The sequence below is a fragment of the Pituophis catenifer genome, unplaced genomic scaffold (assembly GCF_029215685.1).
Source record: "Pituophis catenifer annectens isolate HBS135680 unplaced genomic scaffold, rPitCat1.0.hap2 SCAF_9, whole genome shotgun sequence".
Classification (NCBI taxonomy): domain Eukaryota; kingdom Metazoa; phylum Chordata; class Lepidosauria; order Squamata; family Colubridae; genus Pituophis; species Pituophis catenifer.
The window spans coordinates 25039110-25056246 of NW_027256889.1; the positions used below are offsets into that span (position 1 = coordinate 25039110).

The 17137-nt window shown below is 44.0% G+C and overlaps 1 protein-coding gene across 1 annotated transcript in view; it reads right to left on the reverse strand.

Moving 5' to 3' along the window:
* COL16A1 (collagen type XVI alpha 1 chain) overlaps positions 1-17137 on the reverse strand; it is a 286423-nt gene that overhangs the window by 110270 nt on the left and 159016 nt on the right. The gene's annotated exons all lie outside the window — the stretch shown is intronic.

Sequence of the window (17137 nt, forward strand, 5' to 3'; positions counted from 1 at the left end):
ATTGTTAAACAGTTAGAAACCAAATTTAAAATCAGAAATTTGGGAAATATTAGGCATTATTTGGGTTTAGATATCAATCAAACAGCTAGAGGTTATAAAATATCTCAATCTAGCAAAATAAGCCAAATGTTGAAACGTTATGGCATGGAGCTATGTAAGCCAGCTAAAACGCCTATGGCACAGGATTTTCAACAAGGAGAAATCCAAAGTCCTAAATTTAGTAAGGAGAGCTACCAGTCCCTTATAGGTAGTCTATCTTATATAAGCAATTGGTCGAGACCCGATATTTCATATGGAGTAAACCAATTAGCAAGATATAATGCAGAGTCAACTGATAGGCATTGGCAGGCTGCAAAGCGTATATTAGGATATCTGAAAATGACAATGCATTATGCATTGTATTTAGAACCTAACAATGATTTAGTATTGAGTGCATATGCTGATGCCAGTTTTGCTACTGATGTGACCACCAGAAAGTCCACATCGGGTATAGCTATCATGTTAGACAATTGTTTGATTGGCTGGAAATCAATTCGTCAAAAACATATTAGTCTTTCGACTATGGAGACAGAATTCTCATGTTTGTCACTAGTTTGTACAGATCTGATTTATTATAAACAACTAATGATGGATATTGGTTTGAATATGGATTATCCAATTGTAATACATGAGGACAACCAAGCTGCTATAAAAATGGCAACAAATTTAGCAGTTAAAACTAGAACTAAGTATACTGACATTAGGTATCTGAATGTTCGTCAGTGTATCCAAAGCAACATGGTTAAGTTGGAATATTGTATGTCAGAAGACAATATAGCTGATAATTTTACCAAGGCACAAGGTGCTATAAAACATAGAACTTGTTGTGAAAGCTATGGATTAAGAATCTAAACTGTATATATTGACCTGTCCAAAGGGGAGAATGTTAGGATATGGTTTGAGCCTAACTATGTTGTCCAGGCAATATAAGTGTACTGTAACTTTAATCTGTATTATGTGGCTTTTAATGCCGAGTCATGCTGTAATTACATAATTACTGGTTGTGAGAATATTTAAGCAAAGCTTCTGTAACGTGTTCAGTTGCTGCTATGATATGCTGTTGAGAGGTTGCTGCTATGATGCTGCTGTTGATGATAAGCTACCATTGAGAGGAGTTGTTATCTGCTAATTATCATTGGATGGATCTGCAACCATCGTGGTTTGTGAACCAGAGTGAGTTTGTTATTCTAACCAACTACTGTTTGTTGGGTAAGAAGATTCTGTAACTACTGGACTGATTTACTGGCAAAGACTTGGAATTTGTTTAAAGACTATGAGACTGTTTTTCTACTATAAAGTAAGCTTTTGATAAACCAGTTTGCTTATCTCTTATTCATTGCTCTCAGCAACGTTTCACTGTGCAATCTACTCTGCTGGTTGGTAACACAACAACAATAACCTTAACAGTTTACTTCCAATGTTTGGCAAAACTGCCCATAGTAAACCATTGATTTACTTAGCAATTGCGGCATTCACTGCTGTGGCTGCTTTAGAACCATCTTGTTCACTTAACAACCCCTACAAAAAAAGATAATAAAATCGTACAACCGTCATGACTTACAAGCATGATGGGCAGGCTCCACTATGGTCATAAGTCGAGGACTAGCTGTACCTTCTATGTCTCAATGGTTTATGCTTGCCTAACCCAGGGGTCAGCAACGTGCGGCTCTGGAGCCACATGTGGCTCTTTCACTCCTCTGCTGTGGCTCCCTGTCACTCAAGGTATGCATCACAACCACCAATGTGCGACACCGGCTGGAATGCGATTTATTGAACTTTTCAACCCCCGGTAAGCTAACCATGGATAAATCCAAGAAAAGAAAAGTTTCAGAAGAAAACAGAATCTTTAATTCAACTACATATGCTAGTTTTGTGGCTGCTCAAGAAATAGTCAGGCACGGGAAGTGTTTTGTGGCTCCCTGTTTGTTTTTTCTGTGGGAAACGGATCTAAATGGCTCTTTGTGTGTTTAAAGTTGCAGATTCCTGGCCTAACTTCTCTCTCAGTCTTTTCCTGGCCTTCCCATTTTCTGCCACACTGCTTGTTGGTTGATTAGATTGTTTCCATTAAACATATAAGCTTAATATGCAAGTCAATAAGCATCCATCCATGTAAGAGGAATTGTTTAGCTAGAGAAAGAGTTGTCAATCATATATTAGTGGAATTCAAAATCTGACAGAAATGCCATAGTGTTGGTTATTAAATCTTCAAGCTTTATAGTAAACAAGGAGGATTTTTTAAAAAAAATATTGATGGACAAAAGTTATATCAATCACACTGCATCAATTAATTATTATGGCAGTACTAAAGACCACCCATTGTCGTACATAGGTATTTTTAATATATTTATTTATTTATTTTATTTTATTTCTATACCGCCCTACTCCCGAAGGACTCAGGGCAGTGCACAGCCAAACAATAAAATACATACATACAAAATTTAAAAGTGGAATTAAAATCAAATTAAATAGTTTTGGCCCAGACAAATTAAAACCCCAATCAATTTAAAACCAATTTTAAAATTTGAATATATAAAATACTAAAAAATATTAAAAATTAAAAATCTTTTATAAAAGAGGGAGAAAATTAGGCCAGGCCCACCTGGTGAAATAAAAAGGTCTTTAAAGCGCGGCGGAAGGTGCGCAGGTCCGGGATCCTCCGTATCTCCGGGGGGAGCTCGTTCCAGATAGTAGGTGCCCCCACAGAGAAGGCTCTCCCCCTGGGGGCCACCAGTCAGCATTGTTTGGCCGACAGCACGCAGAGGAGCCCCTCTCTATGGGAGCGTACTGGCCGGTGGGAGGCTATTGGTGGTAGTAGGCGGTCCCACAAGTACCCAGGTCCTGAGCCATGGAGCACTTTAAAGGTGGTAACCAAAACCTTGAAGCGCACCCGGAAGACCACCAGGAGCCAGTGCAGCTCGCGCAGGAGGGGTGTTACATAGGAACACCATGTCGCTCCCATTACCACCCGCGCGACCGCACTCTGCGCCAGTTGGAGCCTCCGGGTGCTCCTCAAGGGGAGCCCCATATAGAGAGCATTGCAGTAGTCCAGACGGGAAGTGACGAGGGCATGGGTGACTGTGTGTAGGGAGTCCCGATCCAGGAGGACGCCCAAGTTGCACGCCCTCGCCGTGGGGGCCAATGATTCGCCCCCAATAGTCAGTGATGGCACCAACTGACTATATCGGGACGTCGGAAACCACAGCCACTCGGTCTTGGATGGGTTGAGCCTGAGCCTATTCCTCCCCATCCAGATCCGCACGGCCTCCAGGCACCGGGACATCACTTCAAGGGCATCGTTGGGGTGGTCTGGGGTAGAGATGTACAGCTGGGTGTCATCAGCGTACTGGTGGTACTTCACCCCGAAACCACGGATGATCTTGCCCAGCGGCTTCACATAAATGTTGAACAGGAGGGGTGAGAGGACCGACCCTTGCGGCACCCCACATATGAGGGGCCTTGGGGTCGACCTCTGCCCCCCTGTCAACACAGACTGCGACCGGTCAGAGAGAAAGGAGGAGAACCACTGCAACACAGTGCCTCCCACCCCTAACTCTTCCAACCGGTGCAGCATGATACCATGGTTGATGGTATAAAAAGCCGCTGAGAGATCTAACAGGACCAGGACAGAGGAGCACCCCCTGTCCCGAGCCCTCCAGAGATCATCAACCAACGCGACCAATGCCGTTTCCATGTTGTACCCGGGCCTGAAGCCCGACTGGAACGGATCCAGATACGACGTTTCATCCAGGTGCTGGGGGAACTGTTGCGCAACCACACTCTCAACAACCTTCGCCACAAAGTGAAGGTTGGAGACTGGACGATAGTTTACCAACATTTCCGGGTCCAGGGAAGGCTTCTTGAGGAGAGGCCTCACCACTGCCTCTTTCAAGGTGGTGGGAAAGTCACCCTCACCCAAGGAAGCATTTATAATCCCCTGGAGCCAGCCTCGTGTCACTTCCCGGGAAGCCAGCACTAACTAGGAAGGACACGGGTCCAATAAACAAGTGGTCGCGTTCAGTCTGCCCAGAATCCTGTCCATGTCCTCAGGAGTCACAGGATCAAACTCATCCCAGATAACATTCTCAAGACCTGCCCCAGTCTCTCCCCCTGAGACTACCCAGTCGGAGTCCAAATCTTCCCGAATCTGAGTGATTTTGTCATACAGGTACTGAACAAAATCCTCGGCTCTACCCTCCAAGGGGTCCTCCCACGCTTCCTGATGGAGCAGGGAGCGGGTCACCCTAAAGAGGGCGGCCGGGCGGTTATCTGATGACGCAATAAGAGCAGCAAAATAGCTACATTTCGCTGCTTTTATCGCCACTAGGTAATTCCTAATATGGGATCTTACTAGTGAACGGTCAGATTCAGAAAGACTGGCCCTCCAACTACTTTCTAGGTGTCTTTTCCAGCGCTTCAACTCCCTCAGCCCCTCGGTAAACCAAGGAGCCAATTGAGATCGGCACCGGGTCAGAGGCCGCAAAGGCACGACCCGATCCAGAGCGCCAGCGGCCGCCCTATCCCAGGCGGCCACTAGGTCTCCAGTCAAGGCGTGTGCCAGAGCCTCAGGAAATGGCCCAAGCTCTATCTGGAATTTGTCAGGTTCCATCAGGTGCCTGGGGCAGAACCATCTTACTGGCTCCACCTCCCTGCGGCGGCGTGCAGCGATTCAAAGGTCGAGACAAAGGAGAGAGTGATCTGACCATGACAAGGGTTCAGTAACTATATCCCCTATCTCAAGATCCCTCAACCACTGTCCAGAGACAAAAACCAGATCCAGCATGTTTCCCTCCATGTGGGTAGGGCCATGAATTAACTGGGTCAGGTCCATAGCTGTCATGGAAGCCATGAACTCCCGAGCCCACCTCAGACGTCTCACCCACGGACGGCAGGTTGAAATCCCCCATGACCATAAGCCTAGGGGTATCAACCGCCACCGCGGCGATGATGTTGAGTAGCTCGGGCAGGGCTGTTGCCACGTGGCAGGGAGCCAGGTATGTGATCAGCAAACCCATCTGAACCCCATTACCCCATTTCACAAAAAGGGATTCACAGCCGGCCGTCTGAGGAACAGTGGCCTCCCTCGGTCTCAGACCTTCTTTAATAATAACCGCTACCCCCCACCCCTCCCCTGTGACCTTGGCTGATGGAATGCTTGGAAACCTGGCGGGCACATTTCAATGAGGGGAACCCCCCCTCCTGGCCCAACCAGGTCTCCGTAACACCTGCCAGGTCCGCACCCCCCTCCTGAACAAGATCACAAATGAGGGGGGCTTTGTTTACTATGGACCTGGCATTGCACAGCATCAGTGAGTGCTAACACGATATGGCCCCCTGCTCCCGCCATATCTACCCCTCCGACCTACAGTACTGATGTTCAGAAAACTATCCGGACAAGCTCTAACCCCCCCCTCGACCCCGGTCCCCCACCCCCACGCCGCGTTTCACTGCCAGACCCGACCCTCCCCTTTGTGGGTTATCCCCCATACCCACAGCCCAAATTCCAATCTGACACTCCCCCTCCCTGGGACCCCTTAAAAATTTGACTAAAAATTTCAATAGAAAACCCCTCAATCCCCTAGTTTTCACATGCCACCTCTCTGGGTCCCAAAACCCGTCCTTGAGGTGGGCCCTCAATAGTACATCTCCAAAATGCAGCGATGGAGGCACGGAGCTCCAACAGGGGACTTCACAAAAGATGTAGCACAGCCATTTGTTCATTGATGTACTATTGGTATCTCTACTGTCCTCCCACGACAGTAGGAGGGTCCTGATTATCTCATCCAATGGGAACGGCCTCCGGTCCGCCCTCTCACAGCAGTGCCCCCAGGGGGCCATGGATTGAAAAAACTTCTCCGACAGACGAGACTCATGATGTAATAGAGGACCCCTCAACAGTTGCATCAATTGGCTGACTCATGGTTAGAGGAGGAGTTTATCAGTCTATCAGTCAGTCAGTGAGTCACTTCAGGGGCAAAGATGGAAAATCCTTGGCATAGTCTTATACTCAAGATCACATCCGAGTAAGTCCCAATGAAAAAAAGGGGGGGGAGAAGGGAGGGGGAAGAAGGGAAAAGGGGAAGAAAAGGGGGGGAGAGATTGAACTCCCTCAGTTAGGGCAAATAATGAGCCCATTTAGGCGGACACAGTACCCGGGAGGGAGAGGGGAAAAAGGGCTGGTATCCATACGAGGGAAAAACCCTCTGTTGCCCACCAGCTCTATTTTCCTCAGTTCTTCCAGACCCCAGCCTCCATTAAATGTCACAGGAGGCCTCCAGGTCCTCTGCAGCCGCCAGGATATTACGAGGGAGGGGTGTCTCTTCTCCAATCCCAAGACCCGTTTATACTCCTCTCAGTTTCTGAGTGGGTTAGGTGGAAATTCAACGGACTGCCACCACTCGCTGCCCCAAAGCCATTCTTCCTCCTTCCTCTTCATCTTCTCTGCCAATGCCTCTGGGCTTATCCAGGGGCGAGGGAGGTCTTAAAAAACCCTCACCCCAAGCTCCACTGACTGAACCCACCACCGCGATGATAAGCCACCATATCTCCGCTCTCTGCGCTGCTCTGCTCTCTTTTCTCAACCTTCTCCACTCCAGCAGCGCTTCCATTCTCAGCTCTCCTCTCTCGGTTCTAGCCCGATAAGCCAACATATCTCAGTTTTCGGCTCCGCTCTCCGCTCCCCTCCAGCAGGGCCTCCGCTCTTGGCTCTCGGCCCCCGGCAACTCTCGGCAGCTCTCGGCAGCGTCGGTAGCATCGGAGCGGCACAATTTCCACTCTCCCTTGCCGCTTCCGACTCCGGGAATGTCCAGGGGCGAGGAAGGTCTGAAAACCCTCGCCCCAGACCCATCTGGCTGAACCAGGGGTTGCTGATAGTCGAGCTCCCCTGTAGTACCCCCTAAGGTCCCGAAAAGTCCTCCATCTCACCACAGCGCTTCACCACGCAACCGCCATCTTGCGCATGCTCATATCAGTTCTTCTGATATGAAATAAATATATATATATTTAGATCAGATAATCACGACTAAATATTTTAATGAGCCTTAGATCCTTTCTCACATGCTCTGCTAAAATTACCAATTATTCATGAAAAATCTTATATGCTGGAGTTTAATTTCGTAACAGTATGGCAAATTTTAAATCCTTCACAGCAAGACTATTCTTTTTTTTTAAAATTCCCTATTTGATGTGTTCTCAACCTGATTAATTTTTACTATTTTGATCCTCAGCTAATTGGATGGATAAATGCAATATTTATTTTTACAGAAATATCTGATCATCCTCCAGCAACATTTTAGATAGAACCTCATCATTAAAGATATTTTTTACTAAAATAGATTAAGCAATATTTTGAAGGTTTTTTTTTTTAAATTGAGAATGTAATGGTTATTTGAAATATTTTAAGGCATATATTTATGGACTTATTAATGCAAATGTTTCATGCAAAAAGAAAGAAAAAAGAAAATTTGGAGATCAAAGTTAAGAAACTCTTGATCACATATAGAAACAATCTATATCAAATTTTGTAAACCTTTCATGTTGGCTAAATTGGAACTTAATTTTAATTTATGGACTTAATATAGAATACTGATTGAATTACATAAAGCAAAGAATGTAAGAAAGGAATGTAGAAAAAGACCTGCTAAATAATTGGGTTCTTGACTCAAATGGCAGCAAGATAGTGCAGTACATGTATACATTGTATAGTGGGCATTGTACATTGTAGAGGTAGTCCTCGAAGTATGACAGGGGTGAAATGTAAAATTTGTTACTACCGGTTCTGTGGGCGTGGCTTGGTGGGGGGGTAATGTGACTGGGTGGGCGTCGCCAATTTTTTTTTTTTAACTTTTCAAAGCATTTTTTCTAATGTTCTGAAAAGCCTCTGCCGATCAGGCACAGCAGGGATTGTCAGAGAGGCTTTTTAAAAATACCTCTCTGACTATCAGGAAACTCAGCTGGGATCGTCAGAGACTTTTCAAAGCATTTTTTTATCACCTCTTCGGCCAAGAGGTTGCAGAAAAAAATGCTTTGAAAAGCCTCTGAGGATCCCAGCTGAGCCGCATGATCATCAGAGGCTTTTTTTTTTTACTTTTAAAAGCATTTTTTCATTGGAAGAGGTTGTAGAAAAAATGCTTTTAAAAGTAAAAAAAAAGCGCCTCTGATGATCATGCGGCTCAGCTGGGCATGGGGGTGGGGTGGGGGGCACAGGGATTTTTGCTACTGGTTCTCCGAACCACCCGCCTCCATCACTACCGGATCGGGCGATCCAGTCTGAACCGGGAGCATTTCACCCCTGAAGTATGACCATAATCGAACCCAAAATTTCTGTTGCTAAGTGAGACATTTGTTAAGTGAATTTTCTCCCATTTGCAACCTTCCTTGCCACATTTGTTAAGCGAATCACTGCAGTTGTGAAGTTAGTCACACAGTTGTTAAATGAATCCGGCTTCCCTGTTGGCTTTACTTGTCAGAAGGTCCCAAAACGGGATCACATGACCCCAGGACACTGCCTCCGTCATAAATATGAGTCAGTTGCCAAATATCTGAATTTTAATCATGCGACCAAGGGGATGGTCGCAAGTGTGGAAAAAGGCCATACATCAATTTTTAAATGACATGGTAGCTTCGAATGGTCACTAAACCAACTGTTGTAAGTTAAGGACTACCTGTACTCTACTGTGCTGACAGCAAAATATATAACGAATTTAATAAATTTTACTTAATAAATCACCATGTTTTTATTAAGACACCCCCCTCCCCCCCCGAGAATACTGTGGACAGAAACACCATTGGGTCATGCCTTCTGGATGATCACTGGCATGGATGAGGAGGGGTTTTGTGCAGTCACCCTTGTCCCACTTGACCAGGGGTGAGTTCTACTTATCTTTACTACCGGTTCATACAGGGAGGGCACACGTGCATGCCAGGGGTGGGTTCTAAATTTTTTTACTACCGGTTCTGTGGGCGTGGCTTATTTTGTGGGCGTGGCTTGATGGTCATGTGACAATTCTTTAGGATTTAGCAGAGGTACTGGTCTACCAGGCTTTTAACTGCTTGCAGAGCTTTACCGGTCTACTGATTTGTTTTTGGAGGCATCGGTCTACTGATTTGTTTTTGGAGGCATCGGTCTATTCATTTGTTTTTGGAGGCACCGGTCTACTCATTTGTTTTTAGAGGCATCGGTCTACTCATTTGTTTTTGGAGGCACCGGTCTACCCATTTATTTTTGGAGGCATTGGTCTACCCATTTATTTTTGGAGGCATTGGTCTACTCATTTGTTTTTGGAGGCACCGGTCTACCACCACACTGCCTTCTAACACTGATCAGCTGTAGGGCGACCCTTTGAAGCCCCGCGGCAAGAGTTTAAACAGTTTTTTTTCTTCTAGCTGATCAGCTGGGACTCGGGAGGCAGCAATAGATTGGGGGTGGGGCCAAATAAAAGGTAAGAATAACAGGGGGGCCGGGGGGGCAAAACCGGTTCGGTGACGTCATATCGTCACCACTACTGGCTCGGTGGAACCGGGCCGAACCGGGAGGAACTCACCACTGGTGCATGCGCAGATCACCAAATGTGACATCAGGGCGGGTGGGCGGAGCCTCCCACCATTTTTACAACCGGTTCTCAAGAACTGGACAGAATTGGGAGCAACCCAACACTGCACTTGACCTGTGAGTGACTTTCAAGACCATTAACCAAGATATCCTTCTAGATTGGCTCAGAAGGTTGGGGATAAAATAAGATAGGCTTTATTATCATTTTTTTTTCTGTGGGCACACTGGCACACATTAAAAATAAAATTCTGTTGCCTGCTCTCCAAAGTGTACACGTACCTAACACACACATAGATATGCTATATACATACATATATATATATACCTACACCCTAACATATAAATACACTAGCTGGATGACTGTGCTTCACTATGAAACTATGTGCTCGGGCTTGATAAATTGACACTGAAACTTAATGTAGAACGTTTAACTCCGTAGCATCAGAGTGTGTTAATATAATGCAACTGGCAGTTGGAACAGAGTGGGAGGGGGAGTAGAATGTCCCAGCCCGCAGCACCCATCAGTATTCATCTGGCTAGCATCCTGTCAGTGTGTGAGAGAGTTGAGGGGTATTTGGAAACTCAAACAGTATTTGCTGTGTGAGCAAGAAGGAGACAGGAAGGAAGCTGGGTGTGGCTTCGTTCAACTGTTCTGTATTAAAGCTGCTTCCTGCTGTGAAAGTAAAACTGAAAGTGAAACTCCTCTCCTCTGCTTGTGTTTTGCATTTGGAATAGTTTTCTTTTCAGGTGGGGAGGGGGAGTAGAACTCCTTAGCATCAGAGCATGTTAATAACAATATCAGAAATACTAATGCTCTGATGGTCATTTCGAAAAATCCTTTCTTAATGAGCACCTAGAAGCCAAGAGGAACATATGTGGCAAATTTCAAGTTTGTAGGCTTTACGGTTCTGGAGATTTCGTGATTAATGCGTGAGTGGTTTTTGCTTTTATATACTATATATAGATATATATATTAATCACTGTCTATCTTAATACATAGTGGAAAGAAGAAGCTCAAGAGTTACAAGGTTGATACTGTATGGAACAAAACTGTGGCTGAACCTAGAGGTATTCTGCTCCCTCCCAGAAGGTAACAAGGAAAATAGATCATGAAAAGGATGTGTAGCTCCCAGACAATCCCGCGGACCCTGCTCAAGCAACACTTATATGCTATAACGTGGATAGAAGGGAATGAACTGCCAATAATCTTTTCTGCCATCCTCACCACTTTCTGCACCGCCTTCCTGTCTGAAGCGGTAATGCTTCAAAACTGGACTGTAATGTAATATGACAGGATGCTCTCGATCATCCCTTTATAGAAAGTGATAAGGACAGAGGGAGGATGATGAAGTTTTCTCATGTGATGCACAAAATGCAGGCACTGCTGTGCCTGCTTCACCAGTGTCTCGCTGTTGAGCCACCAAACAAGCCTACTTGTTAGCTGCACATCCAAAAATTTAATGCTGTCAACATGGTGTTGTGCTGATTTATCTTGTTTCTTTGGGGTTGATTCCAATAGATGGTTACTGGGGGAGAGGGAATAGAATAGAATAAAGCTGGAAGGGACCTTGGTGGTCTTCTAATCCAGCCCCCCCCCCCAAGCAGGAGAACCTTTACTATTTCAAATAAGTGGCTGTCTAGAATCTTCTTAAAAACCTCCAGTGATGGAGCACCCACAATTTCTGAAGGCAAGCTATTCCACTGTCAGGAAGTTTCTCCTTAATTCCAAGTTGCTTCTCTCTTTGGTTATGTTGCTAATATCTTCTCTAGGTGCCTGGAAGCTGTGGGGGTCAGGATGTGAAGCAATAGGTTTGAACCCTGGCAAGACTGAGTGGTGTTGGGTTTGGTGCTCACTGGTTCTAGAACTCTGCCATCTTGGATGCTGGATGGGCTGACACTGACCCAAATAGAACCCGTGTGTAATCTAGGCTCCTTCTGGACTCATGACTTCTGCTCAAAAAGCAGGTGACAGTCATAAATAGGAGGACCCTTCCACAATTTCGTATTGTGTACCAGTTGAGTTTTTTCCTAAATCAAGAGATTCTACTCATGATCACCTATGTCTTGTTCACCTTTCAGTTGGACTGCTGTAATGTACAAATGGGTCTGCCCTTGAAGAGTATCTGGAGCCTCATCTATTGCTAAATTCAGTGGCAAGGGCAGTTTTGCGTTTTTGGCAGAACATGTTAGACCTCTGCTTCTCAAGCTGTATTGGTTACCAGTTTGCTTCCAGGTCCAATTCAAGATGCTGGTTTTTACTTTTATCAATCTATATCCTGCCTTTTTATTATTTTTACAAATAACTCAAGGTGGGGAACATATTCAACACACCTTCCACTTTCTATTTTCCCCACAACAATCCCCTTGTGATGAGTTGGGCTGAGAGAGTGACTGGCTTTTATGCCTAAAGGAGAACTAGAACTCACCATCTCCTGATTTCTAGCCTGGTGCCTTAAGCACTAGACCAAACTGCTCTTTAAAAGCCCTGCATGGTATAGGATCAGATTATCTGAAGGATCATCTCTCTCCAATGACATCTGCCACTTCCACCAAATCCAGCAGAGAGGGTATATTGTGGGCACTGTTGGCCAAGGACTTACATTTGCCAAGTTCTTCTCTGCTGTGGTGCCTGCTTTATGGCAATATCACATAAGAACCATGGTGGCGCAGTGGTTAGAATGCAGTACTGCAGGCTACTTCTTGCTGACTGCCGCCTGCCAGCAGTTTGGCAGTTCGATTCTCATCAGCTCAAGGTTGACTCAGCCTTCCATCCTTCTGAGGTCAGTAAAATGAGGACCCAGATTGTTGGGGGGCAATAGGCTGACTCTCTAAACTGCTTAGAGAGGGCTGTAAAGCACTGTGAAGTGGTACTTAAGTCTACGTGCTATTGCGATCCTTCCCTCCCAGTGAGGCTGGCATCATCACTTTTGACCTTCAAAAAAATCCCTCAAAGTCTGGAATCAGGCCTGGGTACCCCAGGGATTGATGAGTTATTGAGGTGAAATATATTAATATAATTATTATATTATTATTAATTATTGTTTGTTGCATAGTCAGCCAGATGTTCAGACTATATTTGGCATTTTTGTCCGCCTATCAAATTCTTCCCAAGAACCTGATAGGCAGATGTGGATGTTTGATGGGTTATAGATATCATTGCAGGCTGCAAGTTGTTCCCAGTAAAGCTACCTTTTGCAATTGAGAGATGGGGAACGTGCCAGTGCTGATGGTATTATTAATTATTACTAACATCTGTATCTTCACCTAATATTTCTTCCTTTTCTGCTTTGTCTTTTATTGTTTTTAAATGCTTTGATAACACAATTATGATGATACTATTTTTACTATTTATCAACTTTACTGTCTTTCTGCTTTGTTGTATGCTGTCACTTGCTTGTGAGATGGGTGGCTACATAAATTTGACAAATAAAAACATAAATATTGCACATGGAATTATTGCCTCATCTGTTGTGAAGTTCTTGGCAACCCTGTCTAACAGAAAGTAGATTTTCCCCGAGTTTAACAGGATTTATTGAAAAGGGACAGGAAAAACTTCCAGCAAATCTAGCAATTGGCTTGCTTTCACTTTAGAATCCAATCCATCATGCAGGTTGCCAAGTCAGGAGCCTTTTCGGTCTATGGGGCTCCCTCGTGAACTGGCGAGGCAGCTGTTATCTTAATTAATAAGTAATGCCCAAGCAGTCAGAAAGAGAATTTCTCACAGACTCTGCACGCCTGTCAAAATATTTCATGGAAATGGTCAAGAATATGCCATTTACCTCTCCTTATTCTTATAGGTAGCCTTCACAACCACAGTAGGGATCAGAAAATTCATCATTATGCACTGCAGTCATTAAGTGAGACATGTAGTTTTTAATGTGTTTAGTTTTATACTTCATCGACGGTTTTTATGTCGTTTTAACTTTTGGTTGGGAGACGCCCAGAGTAAAATGGATGGCTGTATAAATGTTTTAAATAAAAAAGTAACAAGTAAACATTAATACAACATTAAGAAAACTAAGATCATGGCTCCCATCCAGTGGTGGGATTCAAATAATTTAACAATTCTTTAACGGTTCTTTATTCTTTAACAATAATTTAACGGTTCTCTGCCCTAATGATTTCTTCCAACAACCAGTTCACCAAACTTTTCAGAAAGCTAACAACTGGTTCTCCCGAAGTGGTGTGAACTGGCTGAATCCCACCACTGCTCCCAGCCCTCTCAATTCCTGGCAAATAGATGGGGAAGAAATAGAGGTAGTGAATGATTTTATCTTCCTGGGCTCCAAGACCACCACTGATGTAGCCAAGAAATTAAAAGACGCTTGGGAGGAAAGCTATGGCAAATCAAGACAGCATCCTAAAAAGCAGAGACATCACCCTGACAACAAAAGTGCGTATAATCAAGGCTATGGTGATCCCAGTTGCAATGTATGGCTGTGAAAGTTGGACCATAAGAAAGGCTGAGCGCCAAAGAATTGAGGCCTTTGAACTATGGTGCTGGAGAAGACTCCTGCAAGTCCCTTGGACTGCAAGGCGATAAAACCGGTCAGTCCTAGAGGAGATCCACCCTGATTGCTCTTTAGAAGGCCAGATCCTGAAGATGAAACTCAAATACTTTGGCCACCTAATGAGAAGGAAGGACTCCCTGGAGAAGAGCCTGATGCTGGGAGTGATTGAGGGCAAAAGAAGAATGGGACGACAGAGAATGAGGTGGCTGGATGGAGTCACTGAAGCAGTTGGCGTGAGCTTAAATGGTCTCCGGGGGATGGCAGAGGACAGGAAGGCCTGGAGGAAAGTTAACCATGTGGTCGCGATGGGTCGGACACAACTTCACAACTAACAACAACAACAACAAAGTAACAAATTATTATTATTTTTTGCCACATTAAATCAAACACCTGCAATCGTTAAGTGAGACATCATGAGACCGCAATAGAAGACACTGTGAGTTCCTGCTGCAGAAATGAACTAGACCAGCAAAATATTTTTTCATGTTTATTCGACACCTCAGAAAACATTTAAAAAGGATTGGCTGTTAATAATACAGGAAATATAAAACAACAGAGGGGACACTTATAGATAAGATCAGGTTCTGCCATATTATTGTTCTAGTCTGGTCTAATAGCCCTAAGTTCTTTTAGCATGGTTTTGGGGAAATTAATATGGTTTAAAGATATGAATGTGATTTTGAATTAATTAATGTGAAATTCTTCAATATAGGAATAACTATGGGTTTTTCACAGGGGTGAAATCCAGCAGGTTCTGACAGGTTATGGAGAACCGGTAGCGGAAATTTTGAGCAGTTCGGAGAACTGGCAAATACCACCTCTGGCTGGTCCCAGAGTGGGGATGGATTGGCGATTTTGTAATATCCTTCCCCTAAGAGTGGGGAGGGATGGGGATTTTGCAGTATCCTTCCCCTGAAATATCCACCAAGCCACACCCACCAAGCCACATCATGCCCACCAAGCCATGCCCACAGAACTAGTAGTAAAAAAAATTGGATTTCATCACTGGTTTTCCAAGTATGACATGCAGTAAAAAATCAGGTCATTGTTCTGTTATAGAGCCAGACTGTCAAGTGCCAGAGAAATCAGGAGATTCAGGCAGTTCAAATGAATATAAAGATTTATTGTAAGCTTAATCTCTCTACAAGAATCTGAACTACTAACGGTCAAAGCAAATGAGCGGGAGATAAGAGAGACATTCAAGTTGGGCTGGACTTAGAGCTTCTGCAGGTGCACAGGGACTCATGACTTATGACATGTTGGACTCCTCCCTCAGCTTCAGCCTGGTCATCTCCTATACACATTAGTTTATAATCCGAGATCAGGGACATCCAGCTGGGGCTTTAATTACATGGTTCTGAATGTCATCTTGACACCCATCCACATATCACCATTCTTCTAATGGAATAGAATAGAATAGAATAGAATAGAATAGAATAGAATAGAATGGAATGGAATGGAATGGAATGGAATGGAATGGAATGGAATGGAATGGAATGGAATGGAATAGAATAGAATAGAATAGAATAGAATAGAATAGAATAGAATAGAATAGAATAGAATAGAATAGAATAGAATAGAATAGAATAACAGAGTTGGAAGGGACCTTGGAGGTCTTCTAATCCAACCCCTGCCCAGGCAGGAAACCCTACACCACTTCAGACAAATGGTTATCCATCCAACATCTTCTTAAAAACTTCCAGTGTTGGAGCATTCACAACTTCTGCAGGCAAGTTGTTCCACTTATTAATTGTTCTCAGGAAATTTCTCCTTAGTTCTAAGTTGCTTCTCTCCTTGATTAGTTTCCACTCATTGCTTCTTGTTCTACCCTCAGGTGCTTTGGAGAAGAGCTTGATTCCCTCTTCTTTGTGGCAGCCCCTAAGATATTGGAAGACTGCTGTCATGTCTCCCCTAGTCCTTCTCTCATTAAACTAGACATACCCTGTTCCTGCAACCCTTCTTCATAGGTTTTAGCCTCTAGTCCCCTCATCATCTTTGTTGCTCTTCTCTGCACTCTTTCTAGAGTCCCCACATCTTTTTTACATTGTGGCGACCAAAACTGAATGCACTATTCCAAGTGTGGCCTTACCAAGGCCTTATAAAGTGGTATTAACACTTCACGTGATCTTGATTCTATCCCTCTGTTTATGCAGCCTAGAACTGTGTTGGCTTTTTTGGCAGCTGCTGCACACGGCTGGCTCATATCTAAATGGTTGTCCACTAGGACTCCAAGATCCCTCTCACAGTTACTGCTATTCCCTGCAGATGCTTCCATCTGGGGTAGATAACACGCATTAGCTCATTATTCATTAGCTAAGTAATGGGAACATTATCATTATCTTTCTCTGCAATCAAGATTTAATGTTTGGATCTAGGTAAATATTAATAAGCCACAGCATATTACTTTCTTCTGGGTTTTGTAGCACTTATTTTTCGTTCTGTCCATCTAATCAACAGATAACCATTAAAAAAATGAAACCAGCCATTGTTTTAGATTTACACTTCTTCCCTTGCCAAGTGTGTGCTTGGAGATTTATGCTTAAATCCTGTCTTTGAAGCCAACAGCCATGTCTCTGCTCACCAAACATTCACCTTACTCCTTCCTTATTGAGTCTCCTAATGGCGCAATCCCTTTTTCTGTTCTCTCTCATCTCATTTCCAGCCATCCAAGCAAGTCGCTAAAATGAATATTTATCTGTCCTGGGTCATATACATTCAGAAGGTTGCACAATTTTTCCCCAAAAGTCATCTCCAATTCTTCCATTATTACTATTCACTGGAGCATAACGTGCGCTGATCAGCAGTCTATCGATTTCTACTTTCATATGCATCCATAATCACCAAAATGCCACTAATTCATACCAACCGACATGCTTTTAGCCCTCCCATTCATAATTAAACATAAAGGCTAAAATTGTACATCAGTAAATTCCCTGCATTCATTCATCATTTATATACCACAAGATCAGCCCCCCCACCTTTCTTCTGAACTATTAATTTCTACCTTTCTCTTCATTTCAAAGACACACACATAAATACA